Source organism: Scyliorhinus canicula, chromosome 7 (assembly GCF_902713615.1).
Source record: "Scyliorhinus canicula chromosome 7, sScyCan1.1, whole genome shotgun sequence".
Lineage (NCBI taxonomy): Eukaryota > Metazoa > Chordata > Chondrichthyes > Carcharhiniformes > Scyliorhinidae > Scyliorhinus > Scyliorhinus canicula.
The window spans coordinates 118,478,570-118,501,262 of record NC_052152.1 but is presented as its reverse complement, the minus strand read 5'-3'; the positions used below and the strand labels follow the sequence as shown (position 1 = coordinate 118,501,262).

The 22,693-nt window shown below is 47.4% G+C and overlaps 1 protein-coding gene across 1 annotated transcript in view; it reads right to left on the bottom strand.

Annotated features, from left to right (window-relative positions):
• vwa8 (von Willebrand factor A domain containing 8) overlaps positions 1–22,693 on the bottom strand; it is a 489,820-nt gene that overhangs the window by 432,067 nt on the left and 35,060 nt on the right. The window lies entirely within an intron of this gene.

Sequence of the window (22,693 nt, the reverse complement as noted above, 5' to 3'; positions counted from 1 at the left end):
GATCATCTGCACCATATCCTGAAAAACATTTTATAACAGGTTTCCTAGTTCCATTTCTACAAATCATTTGGCTTAATTATTAAAATTATATTGAGATTTACAATTTTTTAATTAATCAGCATAATTGAAGAACAATTCAATGTTACAAAAGACATGGAAACCTGCAGCTCATACGCTTTCAAGTTTACAGATTACCCAAATCCTTTTTTTTGTTTAAATGGAGCAGTTCTACTGATTGACCCACCTTGGTTCCAGCTGGATAAATATTGTGCACCGATATTTTAAAGATTGATCTGTTGATCAAAACCACCATTTTCATGGCAGTCTTGAAGTTCGAGTCTGGGAAAAAATATCTCAACAATCTCAGCAAACAGGAAATGGAACCGCAAAAATGGATTTGGACAGGGTACATTCAGAGGAACAGGTTGAATAAACCAAGTAGTTTTGTCGGCCCATGTAGTGTTAGAACTCTTCCCGTTGTTTGATGGGCACGCTGTCTTTCTGGCCCATCAATTTCAGATGTTTGGAAAATCATCTTGAGTTATCATTTTGACAGTGTGTACAAGAGAGGCCACATTGTTACTTTAATTGGCTTCCACAATAACAGGGAAAGGAAAAACATAGAAAATGAAGCCAAGAATAAGATGATTAAAGAGGTCAGAAGACACCCGAGGCAAACCCTGCGTGAGGACTCTCAGCACATCAACAGGCAGATGTTAACACTTGAATTCTTTCCAAGACATTGGCTGCAGGACATGGCTTGATGCATTGAAAGAAACCAAAGCCTGCTTCCTCATTTGGAGCAAACTATTATGTTTCATCTGGAGTGATAATTATGATGTTTAAGGCAAAAGGAGCCGTTTGAAATTCACATGTTCCAGGGATGAGAAACTTCAGTTGTGAGGATAGATTGGAGGGATTGGGATTGTTCTTCTTAGAGAATTTGATAGAGGTGTTCAAAATCATGAGGAGCTGGACAGAATGAATAGGGAGATGCTGTTCCCGCTTGTAAAATGATCAATAACAAGAGAGCACAGATTTAAAAGTTATTTGCAAAAGAAGCAAATGTGATGTGAGAAGAAACTTTTCTGCACAGGGAGTGGCTCAGTTCTGGAGTGCACTCCTGGAAGTGTAGTGGAGGCAGGTTCAATCGAAGCATTCAAAAGGCGATTAGATTATTACTTGAATAGAATCAATGCGTAGATTTACAGAGGAATTTGAAGACATGAGGATTTTAAAAGAGTGGTAGCGGAGAGTCAGGCGGAGGTTTAAAAAGAGCAGGAGCTGATAGTCAGAGCGGAGATTTAAAAAGAGCGGGAGCTGAGAGTCAGAGCGGGGATTTAAAAAGAGCGGGAGCGGAGAGTCAGAGCAGAGATTTAAAAAGAGCGGGATTTGAGAGTCAGAGCGGGATTTGAGAGTCAGAGCGGGATTTGAGAGTCAGAGCGGGATTTGAGAGTCAGAGCGGGAGCCGAGAGTCAGAGCGGGAGCCGAGAGTCAGAGCGGGAGCCGAGAGTCAGAGCGGGAGCCGAGAGTCAGAGCGGGAGCCGAGAGTCAGAGCGGGAGCCGAGAGTCAGAGCGGGAGCCGAGAGTCAGAGCGGGAGCCGAGAGTCAGAGCGGGAGCCGAGAGTCAGAGCGGGAGCCGAGAGTCAGAGCGGGAGCCGAGAGTCAGAGCGGGAGCCGAGAGTCAGAGCGGGAGCCGAGAGTCAGAGCGGGAGCCGAGAGTCAGAGCGGGAGCCGAGAGTCAGAGCGGGAGCCGAGAGTCAGAGCGGGAGCCGAGAGTCAGAGCGGGAGCCGAGAGTCAGAGCGGGAGCCGAGAGTCAGAGCGGGAGCCGAGAGTCAGAGCGGGAGCCGAGAGTCAGAGCGGGAGCCGAGAGTCAGAGCGGGAGCCGAGAGTCAGAGCGGGAGCCGAGAGTCAGAGCGGGAGCCGAGAGTCAGAGCGGGAGCCGAGAGTCAGAGCGGGAGCCGAGAGTCAGAGCGGGAGCCGAGAGTCAGAGCGGGAGCCGAGAGTCAGAGCGGGAGCCGAGAGTCAGAGCGGGAGCCGAGAGTCAGAGCGGGAGCCGAGAGTCAGAGCGGGAGCCGAGAGTCAGAGCGGGAGCCGAGAGTCAGAGCGGGAGCCGAGAGTCAGAGCGGGAGCCGAGAGTCAGAGCGGGAGCCGAGAGTCAGAGCGGGAGCCGAGAGTCAGAGCGGGAGCCGAGAGTCAGAGCGGGAGCCGAGAGTCAGAGCGGGAGCCGAGAGTCAGAGCGGGAGCCGAGAGTCAGAGCGGGAGCCGAGAGTCAGATCGGGAGCCGAGAGTCAGAGCGGGAGCCGAGAGTCAGAGCGGGAGCCGAGAGTCAGAGCGGGAGCCGAGAGTCAGAGCGGGAGCCGAGAGTCAGAGCGGGAGCCGAGAGTCAGAGCGGGAGCCGAGAGTCAGAGCGGGAGCCGAGAGTCAGAGCGGGAGCCGAGAGTCAGAGCGGGAGCCGAGAGTCAGAGCGGGAGCCGAGAGTCAGAGCGGGAGCCGAGAGTCAGAGCGGGAGCCGAGAGTCAGAGCGGGAGCCGAGAGTCAGAGCGGGAGCCGAGAGTCAGAGCGGGAGCCGAGAGTCAGAGCGGGAGCCGAGAGTAAGAGCGGAGATTTAAAAAGAGCGGGAGCTGAGAGTCAGAGCCAGGAGCCGAGAGTCAGAGCGGGAGCCGAGAGTCAGAGCGGGAGCCGAGAGTCAGAGCGGGAGCCGAGAGTCAGAGCGGGAGCCGAGAGTCAGAGCGGGAGCCGAGAGTCAGAGCGGGAGCCGAGAGTCAGAGCGGGAGCCGAGAGTCAGAGCGGGAGCCGAGAGTCAGAGCGGAGATTTAAAAAGAGCGGGAGCTGAGAGTCAGAGCCAGGAGCCGAGAGTCAGAGCGGGAGCCGAGAGTCAGAGCGGGAGCCGAGAGTCAGAGCGGGAGCCGAGAGTCAGAGCGGGAGCCGAGAGTCAGAGCGGGAGCCGAGAGTCAGAGCGGGAGCCGAGAGTCAGAGCGGGAGCCGAGAGTCAGAGCGGGAGCCGAGAGTCAGAGCGGGAGCCGAGAGTCAGAGCGGGAGCCGAGAGTCAGAGCGGGAGCCGAGAGTCAGAGCGGGAGCCGAGAGTCAGAGCGGGAGCCGAGAGTCAGAGCGGGAGCCGAGAGTCAGAGCGGGAGCCGAGAGTCAGAGCGGGAGCCGAGAGTCAGAGCGGGAGCCGAGAGTCAGAGCGGGAGCCGAGAGTCAGAGCGGGAGCCGAGAGTCAGAGCGGGAGCCGAGAGTAAGAGCGGAGATTTAAAAAGAGCGGGAGCTGAGAGTCAGAGCCAGGAGCCGAGAGTCAGAGCGGGAGCCGAGAGTCAGAGCGGGAGCCGAGAGTCAGAGCGGGAGCCGAGAGTCAGAGCGGGAGCCGAGAGTCAGAGCGGGAGCCGAGAGTCAGAGCGGGAGCCGAGAGTCAGAGCGGGAGCCGAGAGTCAGAGCGGGAGCCGAGAGTCAGAGCGGGAGGCGAGAGTCAGAGCGGGAGCCGAGAGTCAGAGCGGGAGGCGAGAGTCAGAGCGGGAGCCGAGAGTCAGAGCGGGAGCCGAGAGTCAGAGCGGGAGCCGAGAGTCAGAGCGGGAGCCGAGAGTCAGAGCGGGAGCCGAGAGTCAGAGCGGGAGCCGAGAGTCAGAGCGGGAGCCGAGAGTCAGAGCGGGAGCTGAGAGTCAGAGCTGGAGCTGAGAGTGAGAGCGGGAGCCGAGAGTCAGAGCGGGAGGTGAGAGTCAGAGCGGGAGCTGAGAGTCAGAGCGGGGATTTAAAATGAGCGGGAGCTGAGAGTCAGAGCGGAGATTTAAAAAGAGCGGGAGTACCTGGAAACGGTGTTTCAGGAGGATAACTAACTTGAATTCAGCCAGTGGTCAGGGACAGAAGGGTGCGGCTGGAAGTGAGACAGGTCGAGGTCTCCAGGTAAATAAAGAAAAACAGAAAATAGTGGACAATCTCAGCAGGTCTGACAGCATCTGGCAAGAGAGAGGGAAGCTAACATTTGAGTCTGGATGACTCTTTGTCAAGCCAAGAAAGAACTGGAAGCGGGGTCAGATTCATACCGTAGTGGAGGGGGGACATGGGGTGGTGCGGCTGGATAGGGGGCCAGCAATAGGTGGACATTGACAAAGCTGTCAAAGACAGAAGACAAAAGGAATGTAAATGGGGGTGATTAATGCTAAGAAGGATGCTGCTGGTGGCACATAAAGAGATTAGAATGTGTGAATAGCATAACAATGATGAGCAGTGTTTCAAAAGGCATCCAGGAACATAAGGCGTTGCTTACTCCACCCATGATGTGGAGATGCCGGTGTTGGACTGGGGTAGGCACAGTAAAAAGTCTTACAACACCAGGTTAAAATCCAACAGGTTTGTTTCAAACACTAACTTTCGGAGCACTGCTCCTTCCTCAGGTGACACCACCCAGACACACAAGTCAGACTCTCAGTAAGGGGAGGGGAAGAATTAACACAACAGGAATTGAAGGAAACTGTTTTAGCTGAATCTTCGCTGCTGCGGTTGTGGTCTTCTCTGAATGTGATCCTCTGGGGAATGGATTTATATTAGAGGTTCAATAAGTGCAACCGTGACCTTCAACCACCTCATGGAGCTTTACACAAGAGATTCATGTCAGGGTAATTCTGACCTCCGACCACTGGATGGAGCCTACATCTCCCAGAGATTTTACTGGAGCTTTAAACCTGAGAATTTTACACTATTTTCCATTTGCCTGATCTCTGTGCAGAAACACTGGCCGTATTATGAAGAACGTTCTCAGTTTGGCTTCTTTCCAGCTATTCAGACAGACGATTACAGAATCACAGATCTGGTGACAAACTTCTTGCCATCATTCACTCCAGAATATCCCTTCACAGTTCTAACTGTTGTCTGTCTTTTTAATAGGAGTGCCTTTAGAGGTCTGACGAGGAGTTTTTAAATTGCCTGGCACAAAGAGAGGGTCTTTCAGTTACTTCCTGGCCTGTATCTTCTCACATAACCCAGCACAAAAATGGAGCTCTTCACGTGATCTGCTTTTCTTCCAGAAGATTCTGAATGGCTCCACCAATCGTAAGCAAACACAGGAGATGGTTTAGAATTCCAGCCTCACCGATTGGCTGCTTCCCAAGTCTATCAAACTGACACACAAAGTCTCAGTGTGGTAGCAGCCATCAGTATCTGTAGATTAAAGGCAGTCTATAGGACAGGGATTAAACAGGTACCATAGAACAGATGAAAGGTTTACAACAGTATCCTTACAGACAAAAATTGGTGGTGGGGTAAATAGTGAGGAGTAAGGTTTTAGATTACAGGACGATATAGATGGGCTAGTTAGATGGGAAGAAGAGTGGCAAATGCAATTTAACCATGAAAAGTGAGGGGTGATGCATTTTGGGAGGATTAATAAGGCAAAGGAATATACAATTAATGACCGGAACCTAGGAAACAAAGAGGAACAAAGGGACCTTGATGTGCATGTTCACAGATCTCTGAAGACAGCAGGGCAGGTTGATACGCTGGTTAAGAAGGCTTATGGGATTCTTGCTCTTATTAACCAATATGAATATAAGAGTAGGGAGGTTATGCTGGAGCAGTGTAAAATGCTGGTTGGGACCCAGCTGGAGTACTAGATGTAATTCTGGTCACCACAGTATAGAAAGGAAGTGGAGAAGGTGCAGAGGAGATTCACCAGGATGTTGCCTGGTCTGGATATTTCAGCTATCAAGAGAGACTGGATAAAATAGACAATAGGCTCGGGTTGTTTTCCCGGGACCAGAGAAGACTGAGGGAGAACCTGACTGAGGTGTATAAAATTATGAGGGACGTACATAGGGTTGACAAACAGGTACTTTTCCCCTTATCAGAGGGGTCAATAATGAAGGGGCATATATTTAAGGTAATGGGCAGGACGTTTAGAGGAAATGTGAGGAAAGACCTTTTCACCCAGAGGGTTGGAATCTGGAATTCACTGTCTGAAACATTGGTAGAGGTAGGAAGACTCACAACATGAAGTTTTTAGGTCAGTACTTGAAATGCCATTGCATACAAGGCTACAGACCAAGTGCTGGAAAATGGGATCAGAATAAGGTGCTTGACGATCTGCACGGTCGTAATGGGCCGAAGGACCTCACTCCGTGCTGTAAAACTCTACACACACGTAATAGAGGAGTATAGAAAGCATCAGGAATCCAACTTCAGCCACAGTTTAAAAACAAAAGGGACAACTATGAGAAGGGGGACAGTCAATGCAGGACTGAGGATGTTGTACCTAAATGCGTGCCGTGTACAAAATAAGGTAAATGAGCTTCTTGTGTACATTGAAATTCGTGGAGACAATGTTGTGGGCATCACAGATGTGGCTGCAAGCGGATCAGGGCTGGGATCTAAATATCTTTCACAATATGCATTAATGATCTGGAGGAAGGAACTGAAGGCACTGTTGCCAAGTTTACAGATGATACAAAGATCTGTAGAGGGACAGGTGGTATTGAGGAAGCAGGAGGACTTCAGAAGGACTTGGATAGGCTAGGAGAGTGGGTAAAGAAGTGGCAGATGGAATACAATGTGGAAAAGTGTGAGGTTATGCACTTTGGAAGGAGGAATGGAGGCATTCTATTTTCTAAATGGGGAAATGCTTAGGAAATCAGAAGCTAAAAGGGACTATCCTTTAAAGCAGAGATGAGGAGGAATTTCTTCAGCCAGAGGTTGGTGAATCGGTGGAACTCTTTTTTTTAAATATAAATTTAGTATACCCAATTTGTTTTTTCCAATTAAGGGGCAATTTAATGTGGCCAATCCACCTACCTTGCACATCTTTGGGGTGTGGGGGCAAAACTCACGCAAGCACTGGGAGAATGTGCAGAATGGGCAAACTCCACACGGACCGTGACCCAGAGCCGGGGTCAAACCTGGGGCCTCGGCGCCATAAAGCAGCAGTGGTAACGTCTGCACCACCCTGCTGCCCGAATCTGTGGAACTCTTTGCCGCAGAAGGCTGTGGAGGCCAAATCACCGAGTGTCTTTAAAACAGAGATAGATAGGTTCTTGACTAATAAGGGGATCAGGGGTTATGTGGAGAAGGCAGAAGAATGGGGATGAGAAACATATCAGCAATGATTCAATGGCAACGCAGACTCCATGGGCCGAGTGGCCTAATTCTGCTCCTATGTCTTATGGTCTTATTTACCAAAGTAATCAATGACTTTATGTTTTCTCGAATGTCAAAGTCGTGATAAAGCATCTGCAATCATGTTTTCTCTTCTTGCTACGTGTATCATTTTCAAATTAAATGATTGTAGCAATGAAGACGATCTAAATGGTCTTGCATTTCGATCTTAAAACTTCGCCAGAAATTTCAATGAATTATGATCTGCGTGTACAATTGTCCCTGGTGAATTGTTGGCAACATTAATTGTCAAAATGCCAACACCAAACCCAACGTCTCCTTCTCCATCATTGAATATTCTTTTGGTGAATATTTAGTTTCCGGTAGAATAACCAACAGGTCTTTCTATCCTGTTGTCGTTTTTTGCAAGAGTACAGCACCGATGTCCAAACCACTTGCATCAACTGCCACCTTAAATTGCTTGGCATAATCTGAAGTGCGGTGGTTAACACAAGTTTTCAGATTGTCGAATGCCTCCTGAGATGATGCAAACAGTTCACTAACTCTACCTACAAACTTTGTTTGAACCATCAATACACCCATGGTCTTTGGCCAATTGAATAGCTTTGCCACTTTCTCAAATTAGATTAAAAAAAGCTTCCACATCTTTGTCGTCAAACCTTGGCAGCTCTTGAATATATTTAAATATATACTCACTAAACTTTTGACTAGGAAGGATTACTCCTTCTGCTTGCCTTTAACGCCAACAATCTAAATTGATATTCTCTTTACCATTCCAATTCCCACTCCTTCATTTCCACTTTGTGAAGTTCAACTTCTCTTTCTTTATTCTTTTCTCTTGCCATTGCCTCGCTCTTTCGTTTCTGTGGTATCGCATTCTCTTTTGGCTTTTCTGCTCTCTCTCTTGCCATTTCTTTTAAGTGTCAGGGCGCTTCCTGTTGATTCCCTTATTTCCTATTTTTTTTATTTTGTCCTTATTGTTTTGGTCCGTGGATCTTTAATAGACAGACACCTTGAAGTCGAGCACAGAAAGTGAGGAACTCAAAAGTTTCAAAATAGTGCACTGTGCTATGAAGTTTTAGATTTTAAACAGAAGATCTCCGACTTTCTGGCACCCAAGAGATTGGAAGGATTTGGTTCCCGTACCAGCCTCCCCGGACAGGCGCCGGAATGTGGCGACTAGGGGCTTTTCACAGTAACTTCATTGAAGCCTACTCGTGACAATAAGTGATTTTCATTTTCGAGGGGCTGGTTTAGCTCACTGGGCTAAATCACTGGCTTTTAAAGCAGACCAAGCAGGCCAGCAGCACGGTTCGATTCCCGTACCAGCCTCCCCGAACAGGCGCCGGAATGTGGCGACTAGGGGCTTTTCACAGTAACTTCATTGAAGCCTACTCGTGACAATAAGCGCTTTTCATTTCATTTCATTTTTCATTTCAAATGGTTGGCAGGTGATCAATGAATTGGCATGGGACAATATTCTGCCTGACAAGAGACAGCGATTGGGTTCTGCCAGATGAGGGTTCTGAAAGAACCCAGCAGAGAAGCCCCTGGATGCAGAAAGGAGAGGTTGTGTGTTGCTTTCTCTCTTTTTCCCCGAATGTTTCCTGACAGCTGATCCCGAGTCTGCAAAGACATCACCAGACCCTGATGAATCTCCAGTGAAAATCATTACAGACAGAAAGCAAATACATCCACATGGAGGCCTAAACTAAACAAATCTGACTGGAAGATATCCATCTGAACAGAGACTCTTATCCTTTTACATTTTTATACACCCCTCTTTCTCTGTGTTTGTCTGTCCTGTGTGTGTATAAAGGATGGGGCAAGTTAAAGTGGAGGTTAGAAATTGGATAGTTAACCAGTTTTATTTGCAGCCTATTTAATTACAGTTATGTTATTAATAAAAATTAATTGTGTTAAAATTTACAAACCTGGAGACTGTACTTACTGGGCAGCCGAAGACTTCCAGGATTTTTAAAATTAAGAGTTAATTTCAAACATGTTGCGACTCCGGGTCAAGTGGGGCTAAAATTAACTGCGCATTAGTCCAGGCTGTGGTAATATAATTCCAAATCAAGTTGTCTCATTTCTTCATCGTTTTGCAACTGTTTCATTTGAAACTGGATCTTAGGCAATCCCACTTATTCAGACTGTGTCTTCGACAAATTTAAATGCTGAGCTAATGCTCGAATTGTCTCCACTTTCCTCACACCTTCAAGTAAAGTCAACTACAGCTTGTCCGCCAAATCAAAAAGCTATGACTTAACCATCCTTTGTAAATCAATCAGAGTGACCTCCTCCGCGCACAGGAAATGCTCAGCTACAAGAGAGAGTCATTTCATAAATCACACCATATTTAAACTACCTCAATGCAACATCTGAAAAAAAAAAGCACTAGTTCCTCAAATACACTGTCTTTAACCTCAAACCAAACTAGGAAATGATACATTCTCATCCCGGACAAGACCCAATTGTTACTGTACCAGACTGCAATTTATATAAGGAAACTAGATGAGAAACCCCAACAATTCTTCAATTTTTAGATGTGAGGAAAGGATATTTCACCCCCTGGATTGATTCCACTGACAAATATAGATTTTTGTATTGAAGCAAATGTTATTATTAATACAGTATTAACCCCATTAACATCAAGCAAAAAAGATTTTCAATTAACAGTTAAATAATTCTTTCAAAATAAAGGTTTTTTGAGCTTACTTTCCCATCTACTTCAAAATTTCAATTAAGCAAAGTCCACATGCAAGTCAAATGCCACTTATTAATACAGTTAACACTCAGTGGTTTGCAGATTTACTCACAAAGTCCTTGGCGAGAAGCTTTCAGAAGTCAGTCTGAGAAACGCAACTCCTTTCCTCAAGAGCCCAGAGCAGAACTCTAAACCCAGGGCAGGGCTGAAAATGAAACTAAAAACACACAGACCCCGCCGACTATGGCAAGGTCTGCAAGATGAAGGCATGTAAAATCGCCAGCTGCAACACACCCCTCCCTGATGATATTAACGTGTTCTTTGCCCGCTTTGAGTAAGAGGTCAGCGAGAGCGCGCCCTCCACCCTGGAAGCTTCGGATGAACTTGTATCCAAGGTCACCATTGCAGATGCCTTCTCGAAGGTCAACCCACGGAAAGCCACTGGCCTGGATGGAGTACCCGGAAGAACACTCAGGTCTTGCGCAGATCATCTGGCGGGGTTACTCGCAGACATCTTCAACCTCTCTTTACAACAACCCGAGGTCCCTATCTGCTTCAAGAAGACACCCATCATCCCTGTACCAAAGAAAAGCCAGGCAGCGTGCCTTAATGATCATCGTCCAGTGGCTTTGACATCCATCATTATGAAGTGCTTCAAAAGGTTAGTCTTGGCACGAATCAACTCCAGCCTCCCGGATTGCCTTGATCCCCTACAGTTCACCTACCGCTGCAACAGGCCCACAGCAGATGCCATCTCCATGGTCCTGCACTCAACACTGGAACACCTAGATAACAAAGACACCTATGTCAGACTCCTATTTATCGACTGCAGCTCAGCCTTCAACACTATTATTTGACGAAACTCATCTCCAAACTCCGTGGCCTGGGCCTCGGCTCCTCTCTCTGTGACTGGATCCTGAACTTCCTAACCCACAGACCACAATCAGTCAGGATAGGTAACAGCACCTCCTCCACGATCATCCTCAACACCACAAGGCTGTGTCCTCAGCCCCCTAGTATACTCCTTATATACCTATGACATTGTGGCTAAATTCCCCTCCAACTTGATTCTCAAATTTGCTGATAACACCACCGTATTGGGTCGGATTTCAAACAATGACAAGACAGAGTTCAGGAATGAGATAGAGAATCTGATGAACTGGTGCGCTGACAATAATCTCTCCCTCACCGTCAACAAAACGAAGGAGATTGTCATCGACTTCAGAAAGCATAGAGGAGAACATGCCTCTGTCTACATCAATGGGAACGAAGTGGAAAGGGACGGGAGCTTCAAGTTTTTAGGTGTCCAGATAACCAACACCTGTCCTGGTCCCCCCCATGCTGACAATGTCGTTAAGAAAGCCCACCAACGACTCTACTTTCTCAGAAGACTAAGGAAATTTGGCATGTCAGCTACGACTCTCACCAACTTTTACAGATGCACCATTGAAAGCATACTTTCTGGTTGTATCACAGCTTGGTATGGAGACTGCTCTGCTCAAGACCGCAGAAAACTACAAAATGTCGTGAATGTAGCCCAGTCCATCACGCAAACCAGCCTCCCATCCATTGACTCTATCTATAATTCCCGCTGCCTCGGAAAGGCAACCAGCATAATTAAAGGACCTCATGCACCCAGACATACTCTCTTCCACCTTCTTCCATCAGGAAAAAGATAGAAAAGTTTGAGGTCACGTACCAACCGATTCAGGAACAGCTTCTTCCCTGCTACCATCAGACGTTTGAATGGACCTACCTCGCATTAAGTTGATCTTTTCCCTACATCCCAGTTATGACTGTAACATTACATTCTGCAGTCTCTCCTTCCTTCCCTACGTACGAAATGCGTTGTCTGTATAGCAGGCAAGAAACAACACTTTTCACTGTATACTAATACATGTGACAATAATAAATCAAATCAAATAAGAGCGGAGATAGCTGTATTCCTTGTCTTGTGCTTCTCTGCAGCTGGAAGTATTCAGAGCTGGTGCTGTTGGTCCGTACGTTTGCCTTGGGGTGTTGTACAGGAGTTTCACCCATGAGGGGAACCCCATCCCGAGCCCAAACCGCTCTCATTCCTCAATTAGGTACTTCCATTCGACTCTGCCAAAGGTCTTCTCTATGTCCAGGGAGACGATCACCTCTGGTGCTTCCCCCCAAATGGGATCATTATCACATTCAGCAGTCGTCTGAGGTTCGCTGTTAGTTGTCTACCCTTGACAAAGTCTACCTGATTTTTTGCGATCACCTCTAGAACGCAGTTCTCCAGTCACTTAGCCAGGATTTGTGCTTGTTTTTCCCCGTCCATATTGTGCAGCGAAATGGGTCTGTATGATCCTCCTTCCGTTGGGTCTTTGTCCTTTTTGGATATCAGCTATATGGTGGCTTGTGTTAACGTTGAAGGCAGGGTGCCCCTCATTATTAAGGCTGCAAACATCTCATGCAGATGCAGGACCAGTGCCGACTCAAATTTTTGCAGACGTCCGCAAGGAACCCGTTGGGTCCCGGCACTTTCCCCCACCTGCAGGAGTTCATGTTCTGCAATGACCTCTCCCAGTCCTAGTGATGCATTCTGCCCCCTCTGTCTATTGTCCCCATTGACTGACACATCTCTCCCATCGGGGGTGCTCGGAGGTATACAACCCCAGTAGAAGGCCTCAAACACTTTGTTGACCTTTTTTGGTTTGGCTACCAGTCTGCCTCTGCTATCCTTCATCTTTACTATTTCCCTCGTGGCTGCCTGCTTTCTCAGTTGGTGAGTCAGCAGGTGGCTGGCCTTCTCTCCATGCTCGTAAAAGTCCACCCGGGCTGGTAGAGTGGTACACTGCCTTCCTGGTGGATAGCAGGTGAAAGTCCATTTGTAATTTTTTCCTCTCCGCGAGAAGCTCTACAGTCAGGGCCTCAGGGTATCTTCTGTCAGCCTCCAGAATGGAGTTGATCAGTTGTTGCCTGGCCTCCCTCTCTTCCCTGTCTCTACATACCTTATAGGCAATAATTTCTCCTCTCACAGCCATCGGCACCTCCCAGAACATAGGTGAGACCTCCCCGTTCCAATTGTTATTAATGTACTCGTCTATGGCCTGTGTCGTTTTCTGGCAGAAGACCTTGTCAACTAAGTGGGTTGTGTCCAACCTTCATGTGGGGTGTTGGGCATGGCACCTCTCCAACCTCACATCCATGTAATGGATTGTAAAGATTACAATCGTGGAATATTCCACCCTTATCGTCTCTGGAAGCACTGGTTTCCCCACTACAAAGAAGTCGATACGGGTATAGACTTTGTTTACTAGAGAGAAAAGAAAAACCTGGGTGCATGAACTGCCATGGGTCCACTGCCCCCTTCTGTTCCCGAGATATTCCCAGTTCTCTCGCCATGCCTGCATTTTCCCTCATCTGGGGTTTGACCTGTCCGTCAGTGGGTCCTGTACACAGTTGAAGTCCACTCCCCTCCATGAGGGCATCACGGCAGCATAGCGGTTAGCACTGTTTCTTCACAGCTCCAGGGTCACAGGTTCGATTCCCGGCTTGGTTCACTGTTTGTGTGGGGTCTGCATGTTCTCCGTGTCTGCGTGGTGTAGCCACCGAAGTTGGCCATTCCCTCAATACAAAATGGAGGAACGCAAAGCTTGCAGGGTAAAATGGACAAAGTTTGCAGCACAAGCATGCTGCAACAAGCCACTGTGTATTCTGTCTGCTAAGAGAGCAGACAGCACCAAAACGAGCATTCCGCATACAAATGAGGCAATCTCCGAGACAGTTAGCATAGTAATGGAACGACCCCAGGGACAATGGACACAAATAGGGAAGTGATTGCAACATTGTATAGGATACCAGACACCCCGGCACCAGCGGGGTTCGAAGACAAAACACCTGAAGGCCCGCCCAGTAGCCGAGGGACAGCCTCAGTATTGGGGGGATTCAAACAAATTGGGAAGCGACCCAATCGATCCCCAGCAGATAGAGGGTCCGCCCAAAAGGGCGCGAAGCCCTGGGACCTATAAAAGACAGGTCCCAAACTCAGTTCGTTCTTCTTGACCAGCCCTCCTCTCTTGACCAGCCCTCCTCTCTTGACCAGCCCTCTCGACCAGCTTTTACCGAAGATCTTGACCGAGAGAGAGGAGAGGTATGGACAGCAGCCGCCAGCAAGTAAGTGTCTCACAACGATCGCTACCAGAGACAGACACTCCTGACCCCTTTTAACCCGTACCAACCTGAAGTCTGCGGACCCAGTGCAGAGCAAGAGGCCATTGCCCCCCCTGATCCGGCAGTTCCTTATTCAGATAAGTACTGGTCTATTTAGCGGTAGGAATAGTTTAGTCATCTTAGCGTGTGCATGAGTAGTTTATAATTGTATTATAATAAACTCATTTGTTTGAACTTACCAATTGGTGTATGGTTTTATTGCTTTGAACTTGACCTTGAAACTTGTGGCGGTATCTTAACGATACCTGACGACTCCAAAGCCAACAAACGAAACAGAGCCAAATTGAGTGTTAAGCACACTCACCCAGAACAAGCAACAGTGGGTTTCCTCCGGGTGCTCCGGTTTCCTCCCACATGTCCCGAAAGACGTGCTGTTAGGTGAATTGGGCATTCTGAATTCTCCCTCTGTGTACCCGAACAGGCGCCGGAATGTGGCGACTAGCGTCTTTTCACAGTAACTTCATTGCAGTGTTAATGTAAGCCTACTCTTGACAATGAAGATTATTATTATGATCAGTCGGTGTGTATCTATATCGGGGATTTCTGCCATGGTCTTCTTTACAAACTCCGTGTCGTCCTAGTTGGGAGCATACACGTGAGAAGGACTACCGGTGTCCCATTTAGGACACCACTGACCATGATGTACTGTCCCCCTTGGTCTGTAACCGTCTTCGTCGCAGTCAACATCATCCATTTACTTATCAGTATGGCTACCCCTCTGGCTCTCATCCCGTAACATGAATGGTACGTCTGTCCCACTCATACCTTCCTTACCCGCAGTCAGTCCTTCCCCCTCAGTTGTGCTCTTGGAGGAAAACTATGTCAGCTTTCATACTTTTCAGATGGGCGAAGACTCTGGATCTTTTCACTGAGCAGCTAAGTCCCCTGACCCTGACGTTCCAGGTGACTGTTCTGATGGGGTGTTTTTGTTTCCCCCCCCCCTCCTGTGGGGGGAACAACCATACTTAGCTTGTGGATGTGTCCCTGCACTCCGGGGTTTCCCTTTGTCCAGGGGCCACCAAACATGGCCACCAACTGTGTGTACGCCATGTGGATGAGCCGCTGAACTCCAGGGTTCCCTTTGTCCAGAGACCTTCCAAAGTGGCTACTTGTGGGTCCATCATGTTCCACCCTTCCAAGAGTGACCTGCTGAAGCCAGTCGAGAACCCTGCCCCCACCCCCTTCGCTTTCTTCCCCCTGCAATTTGTTACGCCTGCAATTTGTTCCTTCCTCCGCCCCCCCCCCCCTTCTTGCTGCCTCCCATACACCCCTGAACCCCCCTTTTATTTATCCCTCTGCTTCTGGTGCCCCCATCCCCCCATGCTCCCCCCCCCCGGTGGGAAATGAGACACGCAACCCCCCCCATCCCCCTTCCCCTCACTCATACCTCCTGGCGCTAGCTTTTCCGCTAGTGTGGTGGCCCCCCCTCTTGGGGTTGGTTTGATCCCCTCCTATTCCCACTCTGCTGGTGTTCCCTTATTCTCCTCCTCACCCTCTCCTGCGAGAGAGACAGAGAGATAGAGAGAGAGAGAGAGCGAGCGAGAGAGAGAGAGAGCGAGCGAGAGAGAGCGAGAAATGCGAGGGGACCGTTTATTTTTAGGGCTGATCAGGACCCTACCAGCTCTATCAAGCTCGCCCTGCCAGCAAGGTGGCACAAACCATGCCCCAGATTTTCTGTGCACTAAATGCCAGAAAATCTGGCCTGCATACTTGGCTGTGCATTTGGAGCGGTACACACCAGATTAAGGTCAAAACCTGACACTGACAAACTTTGCTGAGATTCTGTCCTACATTTGCAATGAAAGATACTGTGAGGTTGTCAGATTGGAGAAACAGGAGTGTGAATTGAGCTGGGGCCACTAGTGGATGACTGAAGGGGTCTCGGGGTGAAGGGACGACAGTCAGAGAACAAATGAAAACAAGAGCACAAGAACTTGACAACGCTATACGTGGTGCTGGGAAAAGGGACATAAAAGCAGATATGGTAAAAGAGAAAGACAGGATGAATTGAGTCGTGAATGAATGAAATGATCCAGCTGTTCTTGCACTTTTTTATTTACTTAAGTCTCTAAAGTTACAGAAAGGTTCAATCAACTTCCTTCTCTACACATCGAGTGGTGTTTTGGTCCCACTACTGCAACCATCTTTCATCGGGATCAGAATCACTTCAGGCTGTTTTGATGGGAAACTTTATATTTTTTTTAATTAGGCATTAGCATAGGGGGAAAAAAATACCACTCCAAAAATGGGAGAGGCTCACAGATGGGAAAGTATTTCACATTCCAATGTTAAGCAACACACAATTTGTTACTGCAATACTGTCGAAAGCTGCAGTATAACAGATTAAAAGTGGATAGAGATTCATTTCAACTGCCTGCTCCTAAATTTAAAGTGCTACCCCCATAAGTTTCTTAAATATTGTGGAAAAGAAAAGCCAATATGGGCTTTCTTGCGTAATGTTAAATGTGAATGATTTGGGATGTCCATATGTTATGGGTCTGGACCAGAACCCCAATTTTAGTTAAGATCCTGGATTAGAACTGTATTTGATAAAACTGTGGGGAAATGTTACTGCCCCACAGGAGTGATAACAGTGACTAGTCGACAGCATTTCTATTAAAACAAACTTTAATTTGAACACAGAGATAAGCATATAATAACAAAGTAGCTGCTTACAATGAACAGGTACAACCTGGAGGGGCAGCGGTATAATGGTATTGCCACTGGTCTAATAATCTAGAGACCCAGGGTAATGCTCTGGGGTTCCGGGTTCAAATCACACCATGGGAGATGGTCAAATTTGAACTTGATAAAAATCTGGAATGAGAAGCCAAATGATGACCATGAAATCATTGTCGATTGTTGTAAAAAAAACCATTTGGTTCACCAAGGAAATCTGCTGTCATTACGCGGTGTGGTCTGCATGAGACTATGGACCCACTCAACAATGTAGTTGACTTTTAACTGCCCCTCCTCTGGAATGGCCTAGCAAACCACTCAATTCAAGGGCAATTAGGGATGGCCAACAAATGCTGACCCAACCAGTGACACCCATAGCCAAAGAATGAATTTTTAAAAAACATCTTCATTTGCTTCACGAAACCTGCCTCTACATTTCAATTAAGCAAATCCATATATTTCAAATATCACTTATGTATGCAGTTGGCAACCAGATTTTACTTCTTATCTCGGGGAGATAAACTTGTTTTTAGGACAAAGCTGAAAACCTTCTGCTCTGCCTGGAGCCCTAAAAGCAACTCCCTTGTCCAGACACACCTGGTCCCTCCCATTAGCTACATCAGCTGCACTCAAAGCACACAGCATTCTTTTGTCTCTTGCTACAAGATTTGGCTTGGTTTATTTAGCTTGGCTCAAACTGTCATAACATTGCAGTAGCTCTCTATCTGCAAACAGGTAAAATGGATTTTAATATCTATTAGCAAAACACTTCCCCTGCAAAAATCATTGGTTACCTCACTGTTAATCACAGATCTAGCAGCCATACTGTAAGTATTTTAACCTAGGCTTTAATAATATTACTGCAAAAGTACAAACCATAAAGTATGACAATTTCCTCTATTCATCACTACAGAAGCTATAAACTTTATGAATATTTGTGGGATTTTTAAAATTTAATTTTCTTAATGCTTTCTGGATTGAAAACAGCAACAGTAGGAGCAAACATGAACTGTTATGGCCAGCAGAACTGAAGTCCACAACAACCACGAGGAAACTCATTGTTCATTATAGGAAAAATACAATACATAGAAACTCAATTAACAATTGGATGAAAAAGGTTTTATTATAGGTGCATCCGAAGTCATGAAAGTCTTGAAAAAATTTGTGTACTGTAAAATATACATTTCTTCCAGTAAACAAAGTTGTCATGACTATTATGTTGCTTTATAACCTTCTGGCTATCTGTTTTGCTTTGCCTTTCACACCATCTGTTCACTTTTAATTCCATATGTCTCATCCATTTTCACTGAAACTTATTTTGCATGTCTCTTATCTCATTGTATTTCTCACAAGCTCTCTGCCTCCTTCTGTCTGACTGGATAACTGCTGTTATTATGTTCCTTCTATCAGCCTGTACTTCCCCGAATCCTGTGTCTCTTGCACATGTTCCGCTAGCGAGGTACTGAATTTTCATGCCTTAACTTTGGTACAGCCCATGCATGAAGCAAAATGAGAAGCAACAACTGGTCTCTTAATTTGGTGCTGGTGTTTGAGAGACCCTGGGACAGAGGTTTGAGAACAGGTGTCTGAGATATGTCAATAGTCAAAGAGGGATTGGGACCCAGATAGCACACAGAGTGGGACAGGCAGTTGTCTGGCACAAAACTGTCTGCAGTAAGAAAACTAGAAGTGACCCAAATGCAATTTAGTCTGGAATCTTGGGGCTGATTATTTAAGGCATGTGGTCTGCTAGTCTATGTGGCCGTGAGGGAAAGCAAAGCAGAGGCAGTCTCAGTCATGCATATAAAAAGCAATCAGGTACATGCCCGGGACTATACAGCAATGCCTGGTACAAATCACTAAGAGTGTCAACAGGGTGGGCACCAAAAATGTACAACCTCAGGCATCCAGCCACAGGTATCCTATGGGAGCCTATTGAATGGATTCCCAAACTAAAATAGTCAACTTCATGTTCAAGTCAAAAGCATATTTGTGAATTGGTATTTCAGTATTAAAAGTACTTGACATGGTGCTAATTTTATTCTTTTTGGACCAGCAGAGGGCAGCAGAGCAGAGCTACTGATCAGCTGTTCTGGGGAAATTTGCATACGTGCAGTGCGGTCAGCCTAAGTCGAAGGTGAACCTGCGAAGAAGACCCAAGGAGTTTGAGTAAAGGCAAGCAACCAGCAGAGGGCAGCAGAGCAGAGCTACTGATCAGCTGTTCTGGGGAAATTTGCATACGTGCAGTGCGGTCAGCCTAAGTTGAAGGTGGTTTGTGGAGGGGCTGTTGGCAACTGACAGTTAAACCCGAAACACTTTGTGAGTGTTTCCCACCCTACCTCCTCCTCTAATCAACCCCCCCACCCCACGGTGGTTGGGAAGCGGGAGCAGGGGCCTGTCGTGAAGGTGAGTGAGTGCCTTTAAATTTGCTTACCTTTCAGCGGGATCAGGGTTTGAGGTAATATCAGGTAAGCTCTTCCTTTCTTTTTCTTTTTCTTGTTTTTTTTTAATCTAGAGGGGATGTCAGGGAAGGCAGTACAATGCTCCTCCTGCAGAATGTTTGAGGTGAGGGACGCCGTCAGTGTCCCTGCTGATTTAATCTGTGGGAAGTGCACCCAACTCCAGCTCCTCAAAAACCGTGTTAGGGACCTGGAGCTTGAGCTGGATGAACTTCGGATCATTCGGGAGGCAGAGGGGGTCATAGATAGGAGCTTCAGGGAAGTAGTTACACCAAAGACTGGAGATAGATGGGTAACTGTAAGAGGGACTGGGAAGAATCAGTCAGTGCAGGGACCCCCTGCGGTCGTTCCCCTGAGTAACAAGTATACCGTTTTGGATACTTGTGGGGGGGACGACTTACCAGGGGTAAGCCATGGGGTACGGGCCTCTGGCACGGAGTCTGTCCCTGTTGCTCAGAAGGGAAGGGGGGAAAGGAGTAGAACATTAGTAATTGGGGACTCAATAGTCAGGGGCACAGATAGGAGATTTTGTGGGAGCGAGAGAGACTCACGTTTGGTATGTTGTCTCCCAGGTGCAAGGGTACGTGATGTCTCGGATCGTGTTTTCCGGGTCCTTAAGGGGGAGGGGGAGCAGCCCCAAGTCGTAGTCCACATTGGCACTAACGACATAGGTAGGAAAGGGGACAAGGATGTCAGGCAGGCCTTTAGGGAGCTAGGATGGAAGCTCAGAGCGAGAACAAACAGAGTTGTTATCTCTGGGTTGTTGCCCGTGCCACGTGATAGTGAGATGAGGAATAGGGAGAGAGAGCAATTAAACACGTGGCTACAGGGATGGTGCAGGCGGGAGGGATTCAGATTTCTGGATAACTGGGGCTCTTTCTGGGGAAGGTGGGACCTCTATAGACAGGATGGTCTACATCTGAACCTGAGGGGCACCAATATCCTGGGGGGGAGATTTGTTAGTACTCTTTGGGGGGGTTTAAACTAATTCAGCAGGGGCATGGGAACCTGGATTGTAGTTTTGGGGTGCGAGAGATTGAGAGTAGAGAGGTCAGGAGCACAGTTTTGACTTCGCAGGAGGGCGGCAGTGTTCAGGTCTGTGGTTTGAAGTGTGTCTATTTCAATGCCAGGAGTATACGAAATAAGGTAGGCGAACTGGCAGCATGGGTTGGTACCTGGGACTTCGATGTTGTGGCCATTTCAGAGACATGGATAGAGCAGGGACAGGAATGGTTGTTGCAGGTTCCGGGGTTTAGGTGCTTTAGTAAGGTCAGAGAAGGGGGCAAAAGAGGGGGAGGTGTGGCGCTGCTAGTCAAGGACAGTATTACGGTGGTAGAAAGGATGCAAGATGGGGACTCTTCTTCCGAGGTAGTATGGGCTGAGGTTAGAAACAGGAAAGGAGAGGTCATCCTGTTGGGAGTTTTCTATAGGCCACCTAATAGTTCTAGAGATGTAGAGGAAAGGATGGCGAAGATGATTCTGGAAAAGAGCGAAAGTAACAGGGTAGTTGTTATGGGAGACTTTAACTTTCCTAATATTGACTGGAAAAGATATAGTTCGAGTACATTGGATGGGTCGTTCTTTGTACAATGTGTGCAGGAGGGTTTTCTGACACAATATGTTGACAGGCCAACAAGAGGTGAGGCCACTTTGGATTTGGTTTTGGGTAATGAACCAGGCCAGGTGTTAGATCTGGAGGTAGGTGAACACTTTGGAGACAGTGACCACAATTCGGTGACCTTTACGTTAGTGATGGAAAGGGATAAGTATACCCCGCAGAGCAAGAGTTATAGCTGGGGGAAGGGCAATTATGATGCCATTAGACATGACTTAGGATGTGTTGGTTGGAGAAGTAGGCTGCAAGGGTTGGGCACACTGGATATGTGGAGCTTGTTCAAGGAACAGCTATTGCATGTTCTTGATAAGTACGTACCAGTCAGGCAGGGAGGAAGGGGTCGAGCGAGGGAACCGTGGTTTACCAAAGAAGTGGAATCTCTTGTTAAGAGGAAGAAGGAGGCCTATGTGAAGATGAGGCGTGAAGTTTCAGTTGGGGCGCTTGATAGTTACAAGGAAGCGAGGAAGGATCTAAAGAGAGAGCTGAGACGAGCAAGGAGGGGACATGAGAAGTCTTTGGCAGGTAGGATCAAGGAAAACCCAAAAGCTTTCTATAGGTATGTCAGGAATAAAAGAATGACTAGGGTAAGAGTAGGGCCAGTCAAGGACAGTGGTGGGAAGTTGTGTGTGGAGGCTGAGGAGATAAGCGAGATACTAAATGAATACTTTTCATCAGTATTCACTCAAGAAAAAGATAATATTGTGGAGGAGAATGCTGAGACCCAGGCTATTAGAATAGATGGCATTGAGGTGCGTAGGGAAGAAGTGTTGGCAATTCTGGACAAGGTGAAAATAGATAAGTCCCCGGGGCCGGATGGGATTTATCCTAGGATTCTCTGGGAAGCCAGGGAAGAGATTGCTGAGCCTTTGGCTTTGATTTTTAGGTCATCATTGGCTACAGGAATAGTGCCAGAGGACTGGAGGATAGCAAATGTGGTCCCTTTGTTCAAGAAGGGGAGTAGAGATAACCCCGGTAACTATAGGCCGGTGAGCCTAACGTCTGTGGTGGGTAAAGTCTTGGAGAGGATTATAAAAGATACGATTTATAATCATCTAGATAGGAATAATATGATTAGGGATAGTCAGCATGGTTTTGTGAAGGGTAGGTCATGCCTCACAAACCTTATCGAGTTCTTTGAGAAGGTGACTGAACAGGTAGACGAGGGTAGAGCAGTTGATGTGGTGTATATGGATTTCAGTAAAGCGTTTGATAAGGTTCCCCACGGTCGGCTATTGCAGAAAATACGGAGGCTGGGGATTGAGGGTGATTTAGAGATGTGGATCAGAAATTGGCTAGTTGAAAGAAGACAGAGAGTGGTAGTTGATGGGAAATGTTCAGAATGGAGTTCAGTTACGAGTGGCGTACCACAAGGATCTGTTCTGGGGCCGTTGCTGTTTGTCATTTTTATAAATGACCTAGAGGAGGGCGCAGAAGGATGGGTGAGTAAATTTGCAGACGACACTAAAGTCGGTGGAGTTGTAGACAGTGCGGAAGGATGTTGCAGGTTACAGAGGGACATAGATAAGCTGCAGAGCTGGGCTGAGAGGTGGCAAATGGAGTTTAATGTGGAGAAGTGTGAGGTGATTCACTTTGGAAAGAATAACAGGAATGCGGAATATTTGGCTAATGGTAAAATTCTTGGTAGTGTGGATGAGCAGAGGGATCTCGGTGTCCATGTACATAGATCCCTGAAAGTTGCCACCCAGGTTGATAGGGTTGTGAAGAAGGCCTATGGTGTGTTGGCCTTTATTGGTAGAGGGATTGAGTTCCGGAGCCATGAGGTCATGATGCAGCTGTACCAAACTCTGGTACGGCCGCATTTGGAGTATTGCGTACAGTTCTGGTCGCCTCATTATAGGAAGGACGTGGAAGCTTTGGAACGGGTGCAGAGGAGATTTACCAGGATGTTGCCTGGTATGGAGGGAAAATCT